This window comes from Syngnathus scovelli, chromosome 2, assembly GCF_024217435.2.
Source record: "Syngnathus scovelli strain Florida chromosome 2, RoL_Ssco_1.2, whole genome shotgun sequence".
Lineage (NCBI taxonomy): Eukaryota > Metazoa > Chordata > Actinopteri > Syngnathiformes > Syngnathidae > Syngnathus > Syngnathus scovelli.
The window spans coordinates 3631533-3654599 of NC_090848.1; the positions used below are offsets into that span (position 1 = coordinate 3631533).

Here is a 23067-nt window from a genome sequence, read left to right on the forward strand (position 1 = left end):
GGGGTGTCCCTGGGGAAATATTATTATTATTATTATAAATTATTATTATTATTATAGTTTTAAAAAGGTAGTCCCTGAGGATTTATTATTATTATTATTATTATTATTATTATTATCATTATAAATTATTATTATTATTATTTTAAAAGGGGTGTCCTTGGGGAATTATTATTATTATTATGATAAATTATTATTATTATTATAGTTTTAAAAAGGTAGTCCCTGGGGATTTATTATTATTATTATTATTATTATTATCATCATTATTACTAAAAGGCTTGAGCCAAATTTGAGCCAAATTCCATAGATGGAAGAACTAAGTAATATTTTATTAACCCTCCAACACACACACAAACATTGTATTTGTGAATGGATGGCCATTCCGTTTGAGATAATCATGTTTCACCACAAATTTAATGTAATGACAATTTGTCTTCAAATCAACACCCACTTGCAACGGTAATGAGGTCGAGCGAGCGCGGAGATATGATTGTCCAGCCATGGCGCATCGCTTCACTGTCTCTGACAATTCAAAGCATTCATCAAAAGCAGATAAGGTATCTTTCCAGTGAGCGTATTGATTTGTGCTCATTGTGAGAGCGCAAGGAGACTCATCACAAAGGAGGCAGAGTGACTACCACGGGCCCGATTGAGCTTGTGCAATCCTATAAATTCTCCCGCTTGTATGGTCCAGAGAGTGTGTGTAAATCTGGTTTCATGAGTGAGAGCTCACTTTGACTCCACACTTGACCCTTGACCTAGAAACATATTGGATGCATCACAACCAACCTCAAAAATCATTTACTGTAAGTCTTGACCTTTTGTTCAAAGCAAAATGGGTTTGGGGTCGATGAAAACGGACTTCAAATCCTTCCTTCAAATGTGCTTCCATTTAATCTGATTTATTTATTTATTTAATTTACTTATTTATTTATTCATATATTTTATAGTATATATGTTTATAGTATATATAGAATATATACATATGTTAGAGTATATTTTATATTCTATGTATATATATTTTTTTATACTATATTATATATGTATTTACATATCTTATACAAAATATATAAATATATTAAAATATATTTTATATTTTATATATTTTTTATATATTTAGATTTTATTTTTATTTTTTTTGAGAAGTTCATCATGTAAAAAAAAAATTATTTATTTATTTAATTTACTTACTTATTTATTTATTTATTCATATATTTTATAGTATATATATTTATAGTATATATAGAATATATACATATGTTAGAGTATATTTTATATTCTATGTATATATATATTTTTTATACTATATTATATATTTATTTACATATCTTATACAAAATATATAAATATATTAGAATATATTTTATATTATATTATGCATATATATTTTATATATTTTTATATATTTAGATTTTATTTTTATATTTTTTTGAGAAGTTCATCATGTAAAAACTTAAAAATTTTGCCCCAAACTCCCCAATTGGTGCCTTTCCGTGTTTATCGAAAAAGACGCTACCTTTTTGTGTCGTGCATATCCTCATCGTGCCACCGGGGTTGCCGTTGACCCACCTCGAAGGTTTGCCTCCATTTGTGAGGGACAGCTCTCCTGGCACTGATCCAGAGCTCACCACCTCATCTGCACATCTTTGTTCTCCGCTGCCATCTCTGAAAAAGAGAAAGCGAAGAAGGTGGAGGGGGGGGGGGGGGGGGAGTTGTGCCATATGGGTTCTCCTCTGCCTCTTCAATGGCCTTCAATTAAAAAGTGTAAGAAGCGGAAGGAAAATAGAATCGTCAAACGGCGACAATACTTCTCATCTCTTTCTCTCTATATGAAAGAGTTGGGGGGGGCGAGCGAGGCGCTTTAATAATTAGGAGGAAAAACTGCAACAGATGAAACAATGCCCTCCATCTTTGTTTCCTCCCATATCGCGTGTAATGATTGAACACCGACTGAGCGAGCTCTTTGAGGATGACATTCAAACGATGACATTTGAATTACGTCTGTTTATCGCTTTTTTGCGGCCCGTCCGTCGTAGGTACTCAAGCCGCCGCCGCCGCCGGCCTCCTTTTAATCACACGCGTGCATAGCCGCGTACAATAACGGCTCCGCGGGAATCCTGAAGGGGGCAATTTTATGAAAAGAAATGTGGAAACAGTAAAAACTTTATTGGGTTTTATTTCAAGCATTTACCGCAGAAGGGCCATCAAACTGTAACAACCGATATAAAATCACTCAATGTCACTAATCCTCCTGTATTGCCAGTTTATCTCCCCCCCCCCCCCCCCCCTCCCCGAGTGCGGACATCATTTCTAAGCTCAAATGCTGAATTCCATCACAAAACGTTTTAACCTTCAGCGGGATTTGAGGAGATCACATTTGCATGGCCAAGATTTATAGTCTATCAGTAAAATGGACTGCGATGCAAAACAAAGGCCGTGCCCCCCCCCACCTTAGTCAAATTCAGAATCCTAAAAAAAAAAATAAAGTAAATCGGGCCGATCCATCACAAGAACTGGTGAAAAATGATCACCCCGAGGAAATGTATTCCCGGCTGTTTAACAAGTTGTAGGTGAGCAACGAGTTGGTTCGGCAATTATCACGATTCACATTTGACAGCTGTTTCATTGCTGCAATCATCTTATATCACGTATCGTGACAAAAAACACGATTCGGAGGTGCTCGGTGTGCCTTGATATCAGTCGAAGTACAAATGGAAGAGATTTTCATTCCGCGTCCTTTGGTGACATATTTTGACAAATGGAATTTCCACTTGCGAATTCTTAATGTCCGATGTTGTTTGCGAAGTTTTGATTGTGAAATTGTAAATTACGTGTCAAATAGATGCTGTTTATTCGGAGTCACCAACAAATCAGCATGTAAATTCCTCCAATTTTTTTTTTTTTTTTTTCCAGAGGTGAGCGTTATTTGGCTGACACTCCAAAAAAATTGGCTCCGCCCCAAATGAAGCATCCTTCAGTGAACTTTGCCCGGTGGTTCCGTGAGACCCAGCATGCGCTGAGTGCCGCCTCGTGTTCCGACCCCTGGCGAGGACCCACGCTGGCTGACCTAAGTGGACAACAAGCTTAAAAGCAAAGACAAGGTGTCCAACTGACCAGCAGCTGTCGGCCATTTTTTTTTGTGGTCAAACACATGAGCTCGTGATTGTCCTTTCCAAACAAACAAGCGTTTGCTTCTCTTCCAGGTTAAGGCCAAGCTGAGCTGAGGTTGAGCCTCCCGTCTAACGGTGGCTTGGTGAAAACACACAAGGGCCTCTTTGTTTGGGGGGCTTCCTGCTTGAGTGAGCACGCTTTTGCTTGAGACTGCTGGTTTCATTTAATTGTTGCTCCTGGGGCGACACCCCCTCCCCTCACAAACACGGCGCACCTCGGCTCATACCCCTCCCTCGCTGGATTTCATCGCCCTTACACCGGGAGATGATTTTGTGAATGAAACCATGCATATCCTGACGGTCTTTTGTGATGTTAATGACTTAGCGGTCGACGAACAATGAAGGCGGAGAATGGCAGGATTCAAGGGATACGTTGGTGAGAAATGGATGCGGCCACGGGATTGCACGTTTGTGTCTTTTGACGAACCTTAGATCGCTGAAATGTCAACTGAGGAATGCAGCTGAGATCACTAACACATTTCTGCCCATCTATTTTGTGACGCTCAGGAGGAAAAGGAGACCTCCCACTATATTTGCAAAAAAAATAAAAAATCAGACGTCACTTGATCACCTTTTTCGTACTGATGACTAATTTTTCACCTGTTTTAATACATCTATATAGGCATGTAAATTATATATATATATATATACAGTAATCCCTCATTTATCGCGGATAATTAGTTCCTAAAAACCACCCGTGATAAGTGAAATCCGCGAAATACGGTCACCAACAAGAAGTACTGGGCAGGCTAACGAGTTAGCGGAAAGATGCTAATTCGCGATCGTGCTAACACGCGAAAACGGACTTCTAAAGGAATGTAAACGAACATTTGGAGCAATACTACATTGTCTTAAAGGTTAGACACGTGTTTCCTCAATTTAGAAGTTTTATTTTGACTTTTAAATGTTTTTTTTAATTTTGAAAAAAATCCGCCATGTAGTGAGTGAAGCTGCGATAAACGAAACGCGAAGTAGCGAGGGATCACTGTATATAAAAATATATATATATATTTTTTTTTTCATATATATATATATATATATATAAAATTCACAAAAACAGACACACAGCTTGCTATACCATAGTCAATGCAAACAGGGTAACATTCACTCAAGCATTGAAACAAAGATGGCAAGAAGTCAAGAAGGCTGTTCCTAATTTAAAGATCACCTGCGTTTCAGCTCACATCTAAATAAAAGATGCCTTTTTCCTTGACACAACTGTACTGTATCCTAACATCTGGCTTTCTTACCGCTTTCAGACTGTGACACTTGATAATTGGAGTTAATTGTCCTGTGATTGTTCAAATATGTTGGCAGACAGCCGTGGACCACACCGGCGATACGCAAACTGTAACAGCCGGCAGCGTGCATGCTTGTCAGACAAGCCTAAAAAAAAAAAAAATTTGACCTATCCCCATTCCATACATCATTGCAATGCATTTTTTTTTTTCAGTACAACAAATCCTCGTCATTCCGGAGCATAACTTGAACCCGAATGATTATTTAATCATCAAGGTGTTAGCTTGTCTTCTTCTAACCAACTGTGTGTATCAATGGCCAAGCTAATCCCTCACAGTAGGTCAACAACTCAAGCAACGACCATTATCAGCTTAAGCTCCATTTTATTAAATCCTTCACCGCATCCCTGTTGTGTGGTAATGGGCTCATTTGTAACAACCCCCAGCAAAGAACACAAGGCATGATTTGAGGTTATAAGTAGGATAACAGTTTGCTTTAATGGATAATTAGAAGCAGTCACGGCGGAAAGCAGAACTTTCGTAGCCGCCGCGGCTACAGGGGCCAACGGTCAATTGTAAAATTAGCGAAGCTTGACAGGGTGCATCTGACCTGCACAGGTGCTCTGACTCGCTGCCCGGTCTCGACCCGACCTTCTTGAATTCCCCCCAGCACCATTCTGGATTAATTAGCTCGGGCTAAATCGAGGCCTGATCCCTTTGGCGGTGTGTTTTTCGCCTGCTTGGCCTGACGATTAAAACGTTTGGCGTCCGGCATTAGCTAGCGATTTAAATCTGATGTCAAATATCGTAGAGAGGAGAATTTGTTCAAGAAAAATACATCCTTTAGCATAACAAAATGAGGCTAATAGAGGAAAGTAGTCTCTGCCAGTGGCCTGTTCTGAAAGCTGCAAACTGGCAGCAACACCCGGCCGTCCCTACGCACCTCAAAGGTGCCCGTGTCCGCATCCCGCCATTGTGGCGTGGTCCGGAGAGGCTATTGTGAGCCTTGTCAATGGTGCTAGCATCTCGGTGCCAGCTGGCCAAGGTGGGAGCAGTGAAGGTTGTGAGGGGTAAATGGAACAATGCTAAGATTTGTAAACAATGGCTATCTAGTATAAAGGTAGCATTGCCATGCCAGATGACACAAAAGACCACCACGTTTGATATCTGCAGGAAGCCACGACCCGATCAAGGGATGCTACGTTCTTACGCCTACGAATTGCCGCAGTTGAGCCTCCAAGTTTTCAACTCCATCAGCAACACAATGTCATTTTTCACCTCATTTGCTTTGCTGGGCCTAAAAAATGACGCAGCGGGCAAAATTTCAGCCCCGGGTCTTTAAGTTTCCCACCTGCACAATATCTTTGACGTCCATAACCGTCAATGGTAGTGAATGAGTTAAACTAGAATGTCTGGAATCCATCTGAGATGGAGAAACGGGAGAATTGCGGTGAGACGCATTGATGGAGACAGGCCCCCGGTAACACTTCGGGACCCAGCCTTTCTCGCGCCGCAACTCCCGGGCCATGTGGTCCGAGGCGGCTGCCAGGAAAGCGTGTCACAGCTCATCACAGTTGCAAATGAATATTCATGCGGCCAAGTGCGCTAAGTGTTTGCGTATGCACACGCAGCACGGACCATTACCCCGCGTGTCTGACCGTGCGCGTCTCCTGGCTGGCGGATTCGCCGTCAGACGTCCGGCCACGGGCTCCTGCTTCCGACATGTAACACGCGGTGGGGGCTCCCGCTGGCTCGCTGGCCGCATTGGCTCACGCACACGCACAGGACGAAGCAGCCAAAGCTCCACAGATGTCCTGGCTGTTGCCGTTTGTGAGTCAGCGCAGCTCGAGCGGCCAAGTCCGGTGCAATGTTTGGGGTGCGAGGAGCGAAATGCGTGGCGCACCGTCACGTGGATGTTACGGAGACCCGGTGGTCCCTCGGAGCCCTCAGACAATAGGCTGTCCGTCAACGCGAACACTCTGGGGCGGTTGGTACCAGCTGTGGTGCCGAACTAGTTGTTCCCACAGTGACTAGATTAGCATTGTGGGTCGCCATCGACGTGACATTTTTAACGCCGTGACTTTGTAGGACAAGTGTTAAGTTCACGCCAAATTCAGTGACAATCATAATTTCATGCACATAAAAAATGAACTGAATATTATTAAAAGTTTAGCAAAGTGGTTCAACTTTTTCAGAACTACTTTCGAGATTGTCTTTGGGTTCCTGTTTCATTAGCGCCCCCAAGGTAGCTGGGAATGTTTCGTATCGATGAAGCCCATCATATGTTAAGATTGAGAACCTTCATTAGGTGGGATCCAAGAATCTTTTTAACATTTTTAAAATGATCAAATACCCAATAACTAGCTAAATGGGTTAGGGTTAGGGTTATTTTAAAAAAATAGACTCACCATTTTACGAATTTTCTTAAATGGTCGCTTGGACTCACACAGTCCGAAAACCTCAAGTTCCCAGACATGTTCTCCAAAGGGCTACAGAAGAACCTGCAATGACATGCAAGCAAACATTTCACAAGGATTAAAAAATTAAATCAAACAAAGCAGCTTGGCGTAATTTGCCGACGGGCGTGTCAGTGTGATTGGTCACAGCAGAGTGTCAACTTAGCAGCTGGCCAATCAGGGTTGTCCAAACAAGGAAGTTCAATTGGGATTTCAAAACGCACCCTAATGACCTCAATGTCAGAAAGACGTTTGTGGGTTCATCAGAAGGTGCAAACAAATAGTTCTCTTCTCGGTAACTTTCAAGTCGACCTTAACGGTGTTAATGCAATCACCGAAAAGTGTCTTTATTTAAAAAAAATAAATAAGCTTCGGCCACACACGCGCGAGAGGAAATGTGGATCGTGTACAATCAAGCGTGTCAATCCATCTCCGTGATCAATTAGAGAAACGGCATCCTAATAAGGATTTCTGACACCGAGGTGATGAATGGTAGAAAAACAACCGAGCAGACACCTTTTCCCACGTTTGTGTGAAAACATCTGGCGTGTTAAAAGTCACGGCAAGACCTTGCTGACACTAGCTACAAATTTTCGGAGGTTGGGGGTCAAAATTGTCTTGTTTTCACGAACACTAAGAATATTAATTTGATTAGATTGATCAAATATATCGGAAATAATCATAGAAGAAGACGTAGCGGCTTGTGCGTCAACATTGCTACTTTAAACGTTAGCGTTATTTCGTGCGCGGTTAAGAAAGTTAGTTGCTAAATGTCGGAATAAATGTTTGGATTATCAATCGACATTTTGTAGCCCTGTCATTAGGAATAAAATCTTGATCATTATGGGCTTGATCAGATTAGAATATTGCAATTTGAATCAATGAAAATGTAGTCGCTAGAGGAAAAACAAAATGGCCGCTGGAGTCAAACGGTCACCTTTAAATAAAGGCCTGTGCCGGACGGTCGAACATGGAGTCAGCAAGTCAGTCCAGAAAATAACGTTGGCCGTTTTATGTCTATGATAGTATCTTGAAATGGACGATTTTCTGTCCGCCATAACGTACACTCTTTTTTTCGCCTTATTCCACTCACCACGTTCACTTTGACTCCGATTCCGATCACACCTCTCGGAAAGATCCGGCAAAGCAACGCTCTTTGTCGGATTAATTACCGGGGCGGGAGCCACTCAAAGCTGCAGAAGGACGCCGAGGAGAAAGTTTGGGCTGTGAGTTTGTGGGAGCGCATGTTTGGCGGTGCGGGAAGCAGGGAGGGAGGGGGGGAGGCACCGAGTTGGGCACTGAGGGGTGTTCCTGAGTGCTTTGAACTGGAGAGCTCTGCCACGGTGGATTAAAGTGAGAGGGGAAAGATGGACGAGGGAGGAGGCGGGTGCTCGTGCGGGGGCTTTTGAAGTTACAGAGGCCATAAAAAAAAAAAACGGAGAGAACAAGTTGTGTTGCCGAAATCCTGTCACCTGTTGACATCGGACTCATTTTCATGCCAGATACTTTTTGTTTGCACAAACTTGTTTGGTTCCGGTCCAAGACGAGAACGCTCGTTCACCTGAGTTCGCGGGTCGGCGAGGTGACGGAGTAAACGCTTGGATGTTTGGAACGTTCTTCTCGCCGCCCTCCTCCCACACACGTGCAAGTGCGCTACATCAGAGTGCAAGTGATTGGGAAAGGTCGTCGACTCGTCGGCGAACGGGTTGACTCTCGGAATTTTAACATTTTAACTTTGTTCTCAAAGGGGGCTGATGTATTTTGCAAACTGCCAAGAGTTTGAACAATGGAAAGGATTTTGAGACGTCAATCACTTGAGAAATGTAAATCGGGATCGTTTCGTTTGAAGTCACGTGGATGGAAACAAACTTCATTTTTAATTCTTACATTTGGGGGCGGGGTTGAATTTTAGCCATTTTATTTATTATTTATATTGTTGAAGTAGATACTTCGACAAAAAATAGATAAAAATAAAAAAATGGTGTGTTGAATTTAATTTATTTATTTAATTTAATTAGTTTTTTGAATTAAATTAATTTCATTAAGTGCTTAAAATAAATGATCTGGATCCAGATATATTTTTGAGTCGTTTACTTTTTAATGCGAAGCAAGACCATTTTATTTCGTGCAACCACTTGATTCAAAACATTATTTTTAGCACACTGGAATCGGGTTTTACGTAAATCTTTGATGGATTTTTTTGTTTGTTTGTTTGTATGAAGGAATATTGAGCATTCGTCAAGAGTTGACAACGCTGAAATGATGTGTTGAATTTAATCCATTTTATTCCGTCAAGTAGTTACACAAAATCAATTCATCAGGTTCCAGATATTTTTTTTTCTAAAGTTGTAAAATAGTCGATTTAATTCATATATCTGGAACTTGATGATTTTAATTTGTGTAACCACTTAATAAAATAAAATGGAGCAAATGCAAAATTAATTTCTTTTCTTTCAATTGACAAAATTCTGCCAAATTGTAACGCAGTGATTTTTTTTTTTCAGTATCCATTCATAAACTATTTCAAAAGTTAGCACTGAGAACTTTCTGCAACCTTGATCATCTCCAAGTACTTGGAAGAAATCCTTCTCGCTTTCTCCTCTGTGTTTTCCTGTCCGGATGAGGGGCAGTCGGTAGGAAGCAGGGCAGAAGGAGGAGGAGGAGGAGGAGGAAGACGGAGGGCTCGCATCTGATTCGGCCATCACGTCCCACTAACAATTTCTGTCAGCTCCCCAGAGGTTCCTTAATGAGCCCCACCGACACGGCCCAAGGCGAGAGCTCGGCACCGGCCCACTGAAGCTTGCAGGAGACCGACCGCCACTACGCAGCTTTGCAATTATTCAGACTTGTTTTTTTTTTTTTTTTTTTTGAACGTCCTCCCTCAGTCTGTTCATCTTCCTGGCTACTATTTTTTCTCTTTATTAAGTTAAATTTGATTTATATACTCAAAGGATGGAAATGTTGCGCAATTCTTTAATTTTTGTGGCTACTGTAACTTGTTATATTGTTTCACACACACACACACACACACACACACACACACACACACACACACACACACACACACACACACACACACACACACACACACACACACACACACACACACACACACACACACACACACACACACACATTCATCCCTGGGTGGATAAAGTTGCTTTCCGACATGCCCGAGGCCAAGCCGTGACCTTTGCAACGGAAAAGGTGAAATGTTCTGTTCTTTGTTTTGAGAAGAAAATGCCTCCAGAAGAAACATTTTTCTCTTCACATCTCATCTTTTCATCGGTTGGTGTTTTTTTTCCCACTTTTTTTTTTTCTCCACTGAGTGAAAACCTCCTGTTGCCCTCCTCCCCCCCTCCCACTCCTGAGAGCCCCTATACCTTTTTATCATTAGGCGACTTGGGTGCTTGTTTTTGAGCTTTGCAACGTTTTGCAGGTGCCAAAAGGGAGGTCACGACCTCTCTAGACTGTCACGTGAATCCATCCCATAACACGTAAAAATAAAAAAATTGTTGCAAATCTTTTTTGCACTGTAGGTAAGACACATTTTCATTTTGTGTTGACTTTGCTGCTGCGTGTTCATTTGCATCCTCATTTACATATACAGTAAATAGCTGAGATTTTTTTTTTTTTAATCAATTCAGGTTAAGAAACACAACATGCTCTTTGAAGACTAACTTGTGGGAAGTAAATTCTACATCATTTACTTTCCGAAATTTCCTCCTTGTACTTTATCCAACTGCAAATATTGTGCCCTTGAATAACAATCACTAAAAGTACAATCATTTTTATATTATTTTTGAAATTATTTACTAACATAATATATTAAAAAAAAAATGTTAGCATTATAAAACTGTAAAATAATGCTGAAAATATAACTCATAAAACATGAATTTAACTTTTACAGATGGGAAGCTAGTTGGTATAAACAATTGAAAAATTACATTTAAAAATATTTTAATCAAGTGGACCTTCCTTCCGGATTAATTAGGTTCACGCATTTGAATTAAAAACAAACACACACAATGCTTGTATCCTATATACAGGATATACGAGTGGTAGTTTGTGTGTGTGTGTGTGTGTGTGTGTGTGTGTGTGTGTGTGGGGGGTGGGCAGGAGTGGGCTAGTCCGGGTGGTCGCCCCACTGTTTAGCCATACGCTTCTGCCTTCCCTTGCCTTTTCAGCCTGGCTGACCAGAGAGCTCATTTGCATTAGTGTGTGCATGTGTGTGTGTTCATGTGTGCGTACACGCTTGTTTGTGTGTTTGTGTGTAGACGGATAAAGAAGGAGGGTGGGGGGGGGTTAAATTAGCTGGAGGCCTGTCTGCACTCGGAGGCAGTGTGTGTGTGTGAGGAGCTCAGCATAGGGGGTGGGGTGATGGAGAGCTGGCAGAAAGAACATGTCACATGTATGTACGTACCCCCCCCCCCCCCCGAAATTTAACCAGCTAGCATACTTGCCTTCCACGCCAAGTGAAGAAATGCAGATAATACCACATGTTATGTGAGAGAGGCAGCGAGAACCTGGAGCCAATCCCAGCAGAGTATGTGTGAGAAGGAGGCAGCCTCTTCACCTGTCAATCATCAGATAAGCGTTCAATCACAGTCATACGTTTTATCGAACAAAATACGAACATTAAATACACATTCGTGTGTGTAGGTATACATCATCTCATTCAGTGTTGTGCTAGTGACCCCTAGGGGCAAAATTACTAACGATCCGCATGGATGAATTTGGACATGAGAAAAATTCAACCATACTTTTGTCATATCATTTAAATGAATAAACTGGAATACTTTTTTGCTCCAGACAAAAAAAAAATGTCTCCTCTGCGTCACGTGCCAAGAGGTTTCGGGTTTGGTGTCGATGAACAAGTGTTGGCCGCACATGTGTCCTAATCCTTGCTCGCCAGCTTTGGCTAAGCCGCTTTTGTATTCTCCCTCCTTTCCTCCCTTGACCAGTTAAGTCCCGCAGGCCCGGACGATTGACAGGCCCCATTCAGCAGCATGCTGGGGGCGACAGCTGGTGAGAGGCCCGAGTGAAAGAGCCATGCCCCCGTTGTATTCGCCGCGAAGACGGCTGGATCGAGCCGCAGCTGAGCCGGGCCCAAGCCGCCATCCGGCGAGTCACTTCCTGGAAAACGACACAGCGGGGTGTCTTTCTCTACCTGTCCGTCCGACCGGGTTAGCTTGCGTAGCATCGCACAAGTGGTCAATATTTTTTCATCTGGGTCTGTCCATGACAGTTCCTGAGCACCTGCGTATCTTCCGCCTAACGAGGGACTTGAGTCCATATGTGACTTCCTCATTAACGGGGCCACATGACAGGGACAGAGGTGCTGGCCACTGGCCCAGTAGAGTTGACACAGCCAGACACCAGCAGGACCCCCGTGTGTGTTTGTATACATGTGTGCGTTCCGGACCACAGATGCCCAAACCATGTGGACCTACCCCCCACTCCCCTCCCAGTTCGGACCACTAATTACAAGCTGGATCAGCCTGACTTCAGCATCCCTCTCTCTTTGTTTGGATGTGTTTTGAAGTGATAATGGTGTCGGAGGCAAGGTTGAAGGACAGAGTCATGTGTTATTTCCAGGATGGAGATGATTGACAGGTCTTTGAAGCTTCTCGAATGACTTCCAGTCAAGTTCGCACAAAAAGTTGTGTGGGTCGGAAGCTAGACCGGACTATGGTTCTGCCTTAGAGGTTCCACTTGGTCCTCTCAGTGCAATTTATCTTGATTTAATTTTCTTCATGGTTTCTCTCCAGAGAAAGTCGAAATACAAGCTTTTGCTCTTTAGCTGCCGGTGTGGCACTGTACACAAACAACACTTGTTCTGTTTACCTGGAGTTGGTCACCTGGGTACATGTCGGCAATGGTTTCAAATTATTGTGGTGTAAGGTGGATTGGAGTGGGATCCGAAGTGGGAGTGGGGGGTAGTCAGGGGGTTTGAGTGCTGTGTTATTGATGCAAACTTCTTGAAGGCTTCCTGGTTATGTAGCGGCTAGCAATTAGCTGTGTTGCAAAAGGCCTTATTTTTTTGGGTTAGGGTTATGACTCCAAGCTCAGAATTGATGTCAGGACCAATCACAAGTAGCCAGAGAAGCGATTTTACCGAGGCCTTCGTACGCGAGCGCTGTTACTTGTACGGTATTTAGCAGGAACAGGAACAGGATTAAATTCACAATGCCTGTATGAAAGACATATGACCTCAATAGCAATAAATAAATAAATGTGATTAAATATAACTAAATATAACAAAATATAACAAAATATAACTAAATATAACTAAATATAAATAAATAATCTGCAAGTAATAAATAAATAAATAAATAAATAAATAAATAAATAAATAAATAAAGGTAGCGCTAAAGATCAGAAAGCAATCTAAAGTCTATAGGCCTTCTATATTTATAAATATAAATAAATAATCTGCAATAAATAAATAAATAAATACATAAATACATAAATAAATAAATAAATAAATAAATAAATAAGGCCTTATATATTTTTATTTAATTCAAGAAATACAGTATCTCTTCATAAAGGCCTCGTGGAAATTTCACTACCAACCTCCAAGGTTGAGCAGCTCATTTGGCCACTTCCACTTTTATACTAGTAGAAGAATCAGCAGCAACTTCAAAGTTGGAGCTACTTTAATGTAGAGCGTTTTAGACCCAAATTTAGTCTGATGTTGCAAAACTAATTATCCCCTCCTGACCGTATTTTTGGATTTATATTGAGTCATTTGTACTTTTTTTTTCCTACTCAACTAAAAATCGTTGCGTTTATGATGTAGTTTATGTGGCGAATTAGAGGCAGTGCACATCGGAATGAAAGCAACACGGAGCACTCCATTATCCGTGTCACAATAAAGCCGAGCCCACTTCACAAGGCAACCACCAATAATCAATCTTCGCCTGATGGCGGATAAAATGCAAAGCAGTGAATTAACAAACAGGCGTGACAGGCTGATTATTGATTTAATGTCAGCGGCCGGCTGGCACGTACATCTCAGAGGTGCCGAGCGCTATTAAAAGCTCTTAACGAGGGTAATTGCATTAGACACCTTTTTATGCCATTTTGTGCTTCTAATCGACGTGTAATAAGCGGCGAGGGGAGACGGGAGCTGCTGATTTGCTGAGTCAGTGGCCGTGTGATATAAGTTGAAGAGCAACCGTTCACCTTGTAGTCGGAGTACATGGCCACAGCATAGGCTACACAATAAATTGATGAATAACTAGTTTTGCAATTAGAGATGCGTAAAAACTGTTTGAATATTTTAAAAAGATGAATCGTAATAAAAAATTGCTAGCAATATCTCTGTTTTTAAAATGTGAAGACAATTTGTAATGCACAATTTGTCTTTGCGAGCCACATAAAATGATGTGGCAGGCCGTATTTGGCCCGCGGGCCTTGAGTTTGACACCTATGACATACAGTATATAAATACCGTAATTTCCGGACTATAAGCCATACCTGAATATGTTTTGAATATTTTGTTTATATATAAGCCGCACTGGACTATAAACCGCAGGATTCCAAGCTTGTGCAAAAAGTAGCGGCTTATAGTCCGGTAAATACGGTAGCTCCAAATATGTCTGTGTCTCGATCATATCAAACAACTTAGACCTGGTCTACGTTCTCGTCTACTTTCAGTCATCAAATTGTTAGATGCTCCGGAGACCCGTGAAAGAAAACGTCCGCGAAGCACCGGAAAACCTGTCTATAAAAATAGCGCCCTTGCGAAACCCCTTTAAAATGCAATTACACAATCAAATGCGGAAATATTCCAGGTATGAATACTGCCGAGAGCCGTATAGACGGCTCAGAGAGGGGACAAGGTCCGAGCAGCGGGGCGGCCGGGCTTTTGTAGCAATTGGCGGCTTTCCCGGGCCGCCACTCTGCGCATGTAGCAGGAGAGGTCAAATGCTCAGTGGCCCTCAAACGCCCGCACTCTGAGCGACAACAACAACAACAGCTCAGTTTGCGCACTCAACACTCACGCACGAGAGCGGAGGACGAATTAGCTCGGCTTCACTGGTCAAACAGCGTGAACACATCCACAGCAGGCCGCTAAACACATATTATTCTCACTAGAATGCCCCGACGATAACACAGCGGCTGGACAATCAGTGGGATGGTCTGCCTCCTTCTGGACTTCTGGACTCAGTGTGGTACCGGTTCACAAATGTGTACCTAGCATATGGTACACACCCTAAAACTTGGAGAAATAGTGCCAGTCGTTGATGACTGAGAGAAATACCTGCCCGGTATTAGCGTATTAGCATTAGCGCCCATTTCCTTGCTTAAAGAGACGGCCGATCCCCAATGTCGTCATTTGACGGAGACGTCTGCTAAAGATGACATCGCATCGTTGACAACGTTAACATGGAGACAATATTCGGGTTAAGGTTAAAATTTCAGTTTCTGAAACATTCTGAATAACTTGCTACCATGGCGGAGAGTAATTTCCGCATTTAAATATCCCGACGGCGAGCGATATTGCTAGCAATTTTTATTACCATTCATCTTTTTAAAATATTCAAACAGGATTATCCCTGATATTCATTAATGGCTTATAGTCGGGAAATTACGGTACGTTCAATTTGGGACAGGTATTCCAAAAGTAAGAGTAAGAAAGAACCGTTACGTTGTCGACGCAATATTCAGTTTAATTTCTTTATTGTTTTTATTCATTATGTTTGAATAAAATAGATGATTTTAAATATTGATTTTAAATATTACGAAATATCGTTTTACTTTTCACGGTACGTGGATTGGTTCTTTACCGGAGAAGATAAACTGCTAGGTCGGAAAATAAAAACACGATCTGTTGTTGTTCCTAATCACAGTGATGATTTAGCAACGACCAAAGTGCGGTAAAAATAATCCCGACCTTGACATTTATCAGACTTTGTCTTTTTTCCCCGGTCCCTTGCACAGCTTGAATCAAGGTTGGAGTCGAGCTCAAGCTAATCATCAACAACAAATTGTCCCCTCCTGACCATCTACATAAACACAGAGCGCCTGGACCACGACATGCGGCGAGGGAATAACAGTCTTTGTGCTCGGCATGCTGGCCCGCATTCAACTTGATCACAAATGTTGCATTTTTTTACATCGACTACTTTCCATGCAAATATCTACCGGCGTCTCATGAAAAGATGCCGCGGCAGCTTGAAAGGCATCCATCGAGGAGACGGATAAACAATATAACAGCCCCATCGCCAGCGTATGATGACCCCAACTGCTTTCTCATCTACTTTCATGTGCTTTGTTTCCTTTTTTTTTTAATATTTACCCTCCCTTCTTCCTTCAGAAGCTCATTACGTTGGCACAGAGTCCCATCCTGAAATTATAAGAGGACTAGCGACAGCGCTCGTTAGCGGCCTTGTCAATCCGTCGGCGGCGGGCTGAGAAGGAAGCAATCGGCGTCGGGGTCAGCGATGAAGATGTTCCTTCCCTATTCATCCATCTCATCTTCCGGGAAATCAATTTACGTCGGCGTCACGGCGGCGGCTCGACAAAAGCGCTGATATGAAAGAGGAGGGAAACATCTTTAGAGACAAAGATGGAGGAGAGCCCAAGATTCATTTAGATACAATCTAATCAATGTCACTCATCCCGTCCTTTTTTTTTTTTTTCTCCACCACCTGAAGAAAACCACTTCCTCTACATTCAATCCCTAGCTTTAATATTTTTATCGATACATTTCCCGTCGCTTGAGTATTCCGGTGGACTGTCGGCGGGTGACACGGCGGCTCACGTTAATGTCGCTTCCCCGCGAGTGTCATCTCGGTGCTTCATTAGTTTTGTTTGCTTTACGGCAAACTGAAGGCAAGTCGGATAAAAGAGGAGAAGTAATTGGCGGCGGGAATGAACCCCATGGCACGCTGACAATATCTCGAATGTGAACGACGGCTCCGTGCCACACGCGCTGGTCAGGTGAGAAACGTTCAAGTGGAACAAGGCTGGAACTCCACTCCCGGAAGCGTGTGCCAATGTGTGTGTGCGTGTGTGTGTAGGCTTTCATTCCAGTAGATGTCATGCTGTTTGAGCAAATGCTTCTCTGTGAAGGCCATCCACTGCCTGCTGCCGGTGCCATCACCCCTGCTGCATGAAGTCTGCCTTGTGCCAACGCCGCTAATGCCAGGAGCCTGCAGGAACCCGCACCCCCCCGCCCATCCTCTCCCCTCCATCCCTCACCCTGCATCTCAGCCGAGCAGATGTCACTCAATTGCCCTCCGCCTCCTCCCTGCAAAGACGAGAAAAAAAGAACACAAGCCAAGCGTGCCCCCCGACAGGCGGCCGCGTCAGTGTGCCGGGCGGGCAGGCGGCGCCCAACTTGCTGGCGGTAGAAGGGCGGGGGGGTGAAGGGGGGTGTTTTTGGTGTTAGGGGGAGGCACAGCATGAATGTTGTCGAGTTTTCTCACTCCATCGTCCTAACGCCCACCACCACCGGCAACCCGCCTAAATCTCACAGCGCAATTAATCGTTCACCACGCCGGCGATCCCGCCGCACCCAAACCCTCGCTCGTGATGTCACATGAATTGGCCCACGTCCACTTCCGACACAAAATAAAGACACACCGGTCAGGTCTCTGGAAGATTCTACTTACTGTATTTCTGGAGCATGCTAATTAGCCGCTCTGGGGTGAGCGAAAATGCGAGTCACCGCTCACCCCACCCCCAAAAAAAGAGCAAATGCGGCGGGCGGGCGGGCGGACGAACCCACAAAGTGCATATACGCTCGGGCCCCCTGCGGCATTCTTTGTTTCCACTTGAGGCGCCGACATCCTAGCCGTTCTTCTGTCAAGCCATTGGAGATGTTATCATCTAGGCAGGGGAGCCCGTATCAATAACCTTGCAGGCTTCTCTTGCGCGAGGAAGCTCAAACGGCAGGGGCTAGCTGCAGGGATGGAAGATAATGGGATTGAGGTGGTACTTAAATCTCAACCAACCATGGCAGCTCAAGTAATTAGCGGATGGGATCCATACTGGGGGCGCTAAGCAGGAGCGCTAATGCTACCCAGCGTTCTTTCATATAGTCCGAGCAAAATAGGTCGAGTTAGACGCCCGGAGCATATTACCGTGGTCCATAAATAGTTTTACCGAGAGGATGAAAGTATTTACCTGCGCAAAGAGGCGTCACTGGATTTTTACGGCTATGTTTTTTTGGGGTAGATGCCCCCCCCCGCCCCTTCACAGCGCAGTGGGATACTTTCCCTCCCTCAATTACATCTTTCGCCTTCAGTGACATTTTTCACAGTCGTTTCACAGCAGTGTCAGAGGAGCCAGCCGAGGCCCGGTCTTTCTATTGAGCCCTCATTAGGGCGAACAATGGACTTCCCTGCCATCTAATTAGACGTGGTTAATGAGCAGAGGCGGACCCCGGCGCAGCACTGTCTTAAGAGGAGGCGGGGGATGCGGTCAGGGCCCGAATGAAGAGGGGGGGGGGGGCTCAAGTCGAACCATTTTACACATGGTTGATGACCAAAAAAGATCGGATTATCATTTGAAAATGAACTCCAAAAAGTCCAACATGACAATATGTTAGCATCAGTCAAGCTAGCTCATAGCAGTATTTCTGACCAAGGCATAAAAAAAAAAGAAAAGGAAGGAAGGCCTCCCTCCCTCCCTCCAGAAACATCATCCACATGAGGTTGTTTGCAATCTAAAATATTGCCATTTACAGAATTCCGTGCGGTGGCAATAATGTAAATGAGACGAGCTCCAGATGCATGCGGGGTTGATAACAGTTAACAAGTGAAAAAAGCAGCTGGTAGTTAATGTATGGCATGAAGAGACAGTGAAAGGCAAGCTGCTCCGTTCATTTCTCCATCATGGCAGCGCTCTTTTGTTTCCATCCACGGACTCCCGACTTTGCGCAAAAAAACACGGCAGGGTAGCTCCATTTAAATGACTACCTTGCTCCATAAATCACCACTTTGCACACATCCCACATTAAGGCACATTACATTCCATGCAAGGCGGCGTCTACCTGAGCTGCCAGCGAGCGTGCATGTGAAATGTGTGTTTTGTGGGCTGAGAGGCAATTTAGAGACGGGGAAAAAAAAAAAAAAAAAAGTGTTATCGGCCCCGGATGTATACGCGTGTGGTAGAAATGCGTACGGAGAATGATGTCAAGGTCAGGGCGCGTGGAAATAACTCAGGCTAATTTCACACATTTGTTCTCCGGGGGCAGCAGAAATGCATTTGAGCAAACGGACGGATGGACGGAGAGTCATTTGCAATGATAGCGTGAGGCGCGCTAGCAAAATGCTAATCAAAGCCCCTCAACGGCAAACAAACGCGGCCTGAACTTTCCCATTCAAGGCGGACTGACAGCAAAATACAAGAACAGCAAACGCTTTGCTGTTTTTTTTTTTTTTTTTTTCTCATTCAGTCAGCCGCCGCGGAAAAATATCAACTTCAAATGTTGAGCGCCGGCAAAGAAAGACGTTTTGTCTGCTTTTGTTGGCTCGGGCTTGATATGGCGCGTGGGCCTTTCAAGACATTTGTTAGACTCAATTTCTGCCCGTGTTACATGTGTAGATGAGCAAGTGGCGGCAGCGTGAAGGCACCGGGGCGCTATTACGGGGAGAGAATGACAATGCGATTCGAAAAAAAAAAAAGAGTTGATGTAAAGAAAGCGAGCGGCGGAGATTGCGATAGAAGTGATGAGAGATCGCAGTGATGGGATGTGTGTGGAGATTGTAAATTCAAATGCTTTGCTGCCCTCTTATTGTTTTCCTTCTTTTTACAATTCCTCATCTGGTTTGAAGCTGGTGACAGTTTTTGTTGTCCGGCGTAACATGCATAAGATTTGATGTCGGTAGAAAGTCAATCGTCTTATCTCTCGATGTCCACGTTTACCTCGCAGCGTCCGTTTGCGTCTAAATGTTTTGCAAATGTTTCCCGCCAATGGACACAAGCAGATGCTAATTTATGCACGTTTCCTTTCACGAGTCCTCGCTGCCAGCATCTGTCCAAACACTTGAGAGCAAACCTACATGGTTTCTTTACGTGCTCTGCTATTCATGCCCGGGATTCTTTTCTTACTTACGAGTCGAGAGTACTTTGCAGATTTCAATGACAACACCTGGTTGTGTCTGAGATTTTGGAAAACATATCTTTGTCGGGAAAGTTTCATTGCAATCACGAAAAAAATATAAGTAAACATACTTATGTAAATATAAATCAGTAAAAGCAATTTGTGTTGCAACTTTTGGTTGTGTTAGATTGACTTTTGTGATTAGAGTACGCTTAGATTTTAATTTTGCTCCTTGGAACAATTTTGTCTGTGTTGGGGCCTTGTCGGCTGTTTTGCTGAAGTTTGTTTTTTGAGGGGGACAATATAAAATGAGGGTTCACTTTTTGCTTAGCAACATCATTTGTCTTTTTTTTCTTTTATCTAAAAAAAATCTGGATTTTATTCTTGAATTTTAAACTTTTTTCATAATTTTTGCTTTTGTTTAAGAAAAAATCTGGATTTTCTTTTTGAATTATAACTTTAATTTTAGCTTTAGCCTTCACTGAAGAAACACAGTGGACCACAAATAGGCGAGGGATCAAACAGGAACGAGGGATCACTAAAACTTTGGTGAACAAGTTACATTTAAGTGCAGTGCGGTTAAAAGTACAATCGACAGGAAACTTGAAGAGGTGGGACTCCGGGAGGAAGCTTTGCTTGGAGGAAACCCTCGTTGTTGTTGTTTTTCCAAGTGGAATATCGAATTTGAATTTCACATGCTGGCAGCAAGCTGGTCACACTACTTTAACCTCGATCGCCATCTAGCGGTCGTGCTCATAGCGTCTCCACTAAAGTCACACACGAGAAAATTATATATATATATATATATATATATATATATATTTTAGACTTGCTAAATTTAATGTTAAGTTAAAGTCCATTAAGCCACTATCACGTTTATTAGTTTTATTCAAGTCAGTGTTTAAGGTGACTTAAGAGTAAGTGGACATATTAAATAAATTTTGTATTATAAACATTAAAATAAATGGAATTAACATTAAAATAAAAAACTAATAAATAAAATAAAATAAATAAAATAAATAAATGATCCGACCCATAAAACTGAGGCAGGGTCGAGAAAATGATGCAAGGATGTGTGCACATGTGCAGTGCGTTTCCAGAGGCGCTGCAGTGCACCTTAGCTCTGTGTAATGAAATCACACGGGTCAGCAAGGCCAGCAAGGCTCAGGCAGGTCACCCAACAGATCGGAACTAAGCTGCTTTGACCCGTCCTGGTACAGCTTGCCAAGCACGCACACACTTATATACACGCACAATGGAACATGGAGTCCAAGTTGCTTCACACACATCCAATGAGTTTTTTTTTTTGCCATCGGGAAGCTGTCCTTTAAGGAGAAAATGACGTCAAGAAATTAAATCAACAGGCAAAGTGATTCATGTTGCTGTAAACACAGAAATGCTACATCTGATTAAGCAACTGTTATTATGAACGGGCAAAGCTTTAATCATTCCTCTTCGTCTCAGATTGCCCGAGGCTCTCCATTAGAATAAAATGAAACAATGAAAATGTAAATATTGACAACACGCGTTATTATTTATTCCACAAGATCAGAATATTGCCACTGTTTTGTGCTAATATGAAAACATGCATTTGTATGAAGTAGCAAAGAAATGCAAATCCATCTTTCGGTGAGCAGCCATCAGCGTGTCGGAGGTCAAAAGTCACCAACTACAAATGCCTTCTCAACTCCGGAGGAGAACAATCAATTAGCGCGAGACGGATCTCACGTCCGTGCGGATCCGGCAGGTCCCCGTAAATTTGAATGTCAAAGGAGCTGGCCGGTTGCAGGGTTAAACACGTAATTAGTCGAGACAAGTCCGCGGCCCGAGTCGTCGGCCCTCCGAGGCATCGAGATCTGGCGCGGCGATATTAGAAATGCAATTGTCCTCCGCATTTGTCTACAAATTGACTTTTTTATTATGCGGCGGGTGCGATCATTAAATATTCCATGCCCTGGGTTGGCACGGCTACTCAACCACACCGGGGGAAGAGTTAACAGGTCCTGACGTTTGTTTGAAATAATGTTTATTTATCAGCGCTAATACAAAGTGTCCCGGACTGTCACACTCCTGGCTTCGCTGAATACGAGGAAAGACGCTGAGAAGTTCCCAAAACTGAGTTTGCTTTGGTTTCTTCACAGTTGCCGTGTCGGCGTACGACGACTTGGCAGATGTGTGAATTAAGATATGAATACGAGAATAGACAGTCACTGGCCACGCGGTGGAATTCATACATAAATAGAAGGCCGTGTTTATTCTCTTATCTCCATGGCAACGCATTCATAGGCCTGGGTAGATGTGAGAGGCGTAATATGAAATATTTGACGGTATGTGTTTACATGTTGTCGATCTCGGTCAGCGTCACGGCGAGACATTTGCAAGTCATGCAGTTCGGATGAGCTGCTGAGGAGAGGATAAAAAGTCCGGCCGGGAAAAGGAGGTAGAAGAACGAGGACGGGGTGGCTTTTGTTGGGGTAAGTACGCGCGTCTTCACGATGCTTTCCGTTACTTTCCGGAAAAGAATCGGAATGCTATTTAGCCACGGTGGGTCGCGGTGAACTCATGCGTGTTTCGGGATGATTTTTTTCGGACTGGCAACAGCGGGTCGTGGGGCTCGGTAAAGTTGTTAAGGCGCTTTTTTTCACAGTGGGGCCTGATGATCGATTAATCGGCTGGTCGATTAAATCGGACAAAATCGTCGACCGTGCCGATTATTTTGACCTTTAAAACACGGAATTCGATAACATAACCTCGTATCCTGAATGCCATTTGTTATTAGGGACCTAAATTTCAAAACTAAATTAATTTTTACAAGAAAGTCATTCATGCAACCTATCACTATTTTCACACACCCTAAAGTCACGATTAATAAAAAAAAAAAAAAAAAATCACACGTTTTAAATATGACGCTTTTAACTATTGGTACATCATTCTAACTTCATTGATTAAGTGCTTATTCTCTAACCCTTATTTTTAGTTCATTTTATTGTGTTCATACAAAATTTTATTAACAAATGCAAAATAGAAAATTGATAAAAATGTTGTTTGGATATATAAGGGACCAAAAAGGATTTTTTTTTTCTAACTTTATTTTTACATATGCTTTTCATGAGGAATAGTGACCAGGCCGGCCTGCAAAAAAA

At 42.8% G+C, this 23067-nt stretch overlaps 2 long non-coding RNA genes across 2 annotated transcripts in view; both read right to left on the minus strand.

Annotated features, from left to right (window-relative positions):
* Window positions 1-1341: 1341 nt before the first annotated feature.
* On the minus strand, window positions 1342-8082 carry LOC125989134 (uncharacterized). Its single transcript, XR_007488610.2, has 3 exons — window positions 7958-8082; window positions 6817-6909; window positions 1342-1665 (listed from the first exon to the last, which is right to left on the minus strand). It is a non-coding gene; the product is annotated as an uncharacterized lncRNA (long non-coding RNA).
* A 3236-nt stretch (window positions 8083-11318) lies between these two features.
* LOC125989351 (uncharacterized) overlaps window positions 11319-23067 on the minus strand; it is a 28652-nt gene continuing 16903 nt past the window's right edge. The window contains exon 4 of the long non-coding RNA XR_011086548.1: window positions 11319-11440. This is a non-coding gene — a long non-coding RNA (uncharacterized lncRNA). The remainder of the gene's footprint in view (window positions 11441-23067) is intronic.